This window comes from Octopus bimaculoides, chromosome 23, assembly GCF_001194135.2.
Source record: "Octopus bimaculoides isolate UCB-OBI-ISO-001 chromosome 23, ASM119413v2, whole genome shotgun sequence".
In the NCBI taxonomy this organism is placed as follows: Eukaryota; Metazoa; Mollusca; class Cephalopoda; order Octopoda; family Octopodidae; genus Octopus; species Octopus bimaculoides.
In genome coordinates this window covers 37,076,039-37,079,597 of record NC_069003.1, presented here as the reverse complement: position 1 = coordinate 37,079,597, position 3,559 = coordinate 37,076,039, and positions in this window count along the sequence as shown.

The following is a 3,559-nucleotide window of genomic DNA, read 5'->3' as shown; positions in this document are numbered from 1 at the left end:
TATATATGTATGTATGTATGTTTGTATGTATGTGTATGTATGTACGCGAGAGGGGCGAGTCAGATAGCAGAGAGAGAGAGAGAGAGAGAGAGAGAGAGAGAGAGAGAGAGAGGGAGGGAGATGAAATTTAATAAAGTTGATAGAAAGTTGCAGCTTATAATTTCCTATTGTTTCCTCTGTCAAAGTTTAAGAATTGTTTTAAAGGAATTCCAGCAATAAAATAAAGGTTGGGAGTCGCGCAAAAGCGGAGAGAAAACGTGTCCAGCGAAGGAATAATGGAGGCGGCGGCGGTAGGGTGAGGGGTGACAGTCTGAACATTAAAACAACGATAGATGCCAAATGTTGAAGTCTTTAGAGACCAGTTTTATTCAAGTGAAAGGAACCAGTTGTCGTCATTGTACCATGATTGCTGTCGTCTGTCTTTTGAAGCTTCAACAGAAAAAGGAGTTTGTCGGAGCAGGGGAGACAACTCTTTCTGGCTTGTTTCCTCTGTGCTTTGTCGATACCTCGGAAATTACATTTTAATATCGATCTCTAATTGATCAGATATTGATTTAACTACTTCATATTATCGATAGCCATATCAAAGAGAAATTCAAGTATAAATTCCAAATCTATCTGCTACAACAGTGGTCCATAGGTTTCTCCTCAAGTTTTATTGCTGACTGAAACCATGAGTTAAGGATTCTGAATGGCCGCAAACAAGTTTAACATTAACAGCACCACGAACAGTCTTCTGCAGCTGGAGGACAGAAGTGAAAAAGAAGCCCTTGACATTGGCGATACCAGAACCGAAATCTAAAACTGAGTTATTTTCAACCAGACATGACAGACCAAAGTGCGGAAGAGCTTCTCGGAAAGATTCCTGGCCGAACATATATTTAACCAAGTGTGAGCAGAAAATAGGAAAGGAATTAAGGAATTCAAGCAAATATAAGATCAGGTGTCTTTAATTGGCTGACCATACAACCAGGAGACCTCGGAGAACTGGTTTACAGTTTGACACGCTTACATACTCAGGTTCTGCAAATCTGGTCCCACTTATGACTGAATTGTTTAGGGAACAATTGAACCTTTTGAATGTGATCTCAGTCCAAAGACGACAAAATATCCAAGAATGGTAGGAAAAGTTCCTGAGACAAAATTCTTTGTTGAGGCTACTGAGGTTGAGAGAATTCTCGAGGGATTTATCTCTGGAGGAAGATATATTTAGCTCCAGTAAAATACCTGGTTAAGAGGAAGAAACGAATAAATGTCGATGTCCACAACGGGTATGTTTGGTACAACGTCTTATCTGAGTGTATGCAGGTTCGATCTCTTACAAGGGACGCAATAAGTTATACAAATCCAACTAGTCATATTTTGTTTTAAGGAAGATGAATGCCTGAATGTCGCCGATTAGTTCGTCCTGCAGGATGACTTCAACAACCACATTCGGATAACTTAAGAGGAGTTCAGCAGTTCAGTGAAACATTCGCATTTGAGGATCACCTACACATCAGCAAAAGGATGTTGTAACTAAAGGTCACACCTCTTCTAGATGACATGTGCCATGGTTTATAAAACTACGACGACTGGGATTATCACTAACATGGAAGCTTGCTACTTCGGCCAGCTTTAGGTATCTGGATATGACCCATATTATTTCAAATGATGAAACTCCCTTAATGACGAGGGTAACCCTCAACGGGATTCTGTCCAAATGTATTTTCATCAGGGTCTACAGAGGCCCTTGATGCAATAACATATCCGCCAGTCACCCTTGCATTGTGCACACAGCATTTCGTAGGGGAACAGACGGACCGCCGGTCCACTTCACCCACTTCACCTTGGCCGCCTTTAATCATAGATCTGACAACAAAAGCCAGTCTATGAATACATATGGGACTGTCTTCAATAATTTTTCTCCCCGCTACACCGAGTCGCTCTTCGTACCACTTCGTGGACCCTAACAGCGATATAAAATCGGTAATCCTCTATGTTGTTGTTTACTTTGTCTTCGACAACCTGTATGAGACTTGTCTTTCCCGTTTATCTCTGCCACTGTTTTCTGTTGATCAACAAGCTGCTGCCAAAACGTCAACCTGTCCTTCCAACTGTGCTATTTCAGCTGTTAACAGCTGCTCGGTGACGTCATCACAATCCAAGATTTTTAAAATTAGTTTTGTTAAGATACGTGTACGTCAGCAGATTCTAATATACTGCCACACTTCTACCAAAACACAGTCGAAGTGAGGGAAAGAGTTATTTAGCAGAATGAGCAGATGTCCTACTCACACGCCCAATATTAACGGAACACTTTTTAAAACTACTGGTTGATTGGAATTCAATAACAGCATCACATGTTTACTCTCTACCAACATCTGGCGGACAACAGTCTATTTCTCACTACAACAGGTTCTCTGTCTTTTTAAGAAGAATAATGCCACCCATCTCGTGTGCTCCTGAAAGTCCTTCAGGGCAATGTTATAGTTATGCCATGACCCAAACATGATACTTGGAGAAGACCAGCAGCGAAGAGCAAATACTTTTGCCTTGGGTTCTCGACAAAACGTATCGGTCAAGCGGTGGTCACGTTTCCAGCGATTAACTGAAGCGCTGTCTGCTGGTTTCTGAGCACAATTTAAGCCACCCAGCAGAGACTTCCTCATTTTCCGCGCTCCACCCTTATATATTTAATATCTCTCTATCTCTATCTCTATCTATCTATCTATCTATCTATCTATCTATCTATCTATCTATCTATCTATCTGTTTGTCTGTCTGGATAGATAGATAGATAGATAGATAGATAGATAGATAGATAGATAGATAGATAGATAGATAGATAGATTGACTTTAAGAAACATTTAGCAATGATAAGGAATATGGCTCCGCTGAATTCTGGGTAGAAAGGGAGAATTTGACATTAATTGCAAATACTGGAGGGATTGAAGTATTAATTCAAATATGAGAAAAGAGGAAAATAAATGCAAAAAATAGCTACAAGGTAGGAATAGGAATACAGAATGGAAAACGATGGCACTTGTTGTTGTTGTTGTTGTTGTGTATGAGAACGACGTTTAAGTTTATCTCAGCAATTTTTCGAAGACCAACATTCTCTGTTGCAGAGTGGAATGGCATTTGTGTTTCTGACGAGTTTTTATTGCAATCATCCATTTGCTTTTGTAATTGAGCTACTTTTGTAAATTGCTAAACACGTTTAATAAACATTCAGCGTTAAGAGGGCACGTGTCTGAGGGATACTCAGCCATTTTACATGCTAATGTAAGTAGAAGGCAGATCTGCTGATTAACCAGCTGAAATACTCATCGACGGAGATTTATTTACACACGCACGCGCGCGTGCGCGCAGTCGCTGCAACCAGTAAATACGTTCGGGAGGCTTTTGTTGTTTCATTATCGATTTCTTGATAAATTATGATTATTATTATTGATGGGAATAAATATCTGCTAGGTACAACGAAGCGATTTCTTTGTGTAACAAATTCAACTTGGCACGGGGTGGGGAAGAAGATCGATGAAACTGGATATATATATATATATATATATATATATATA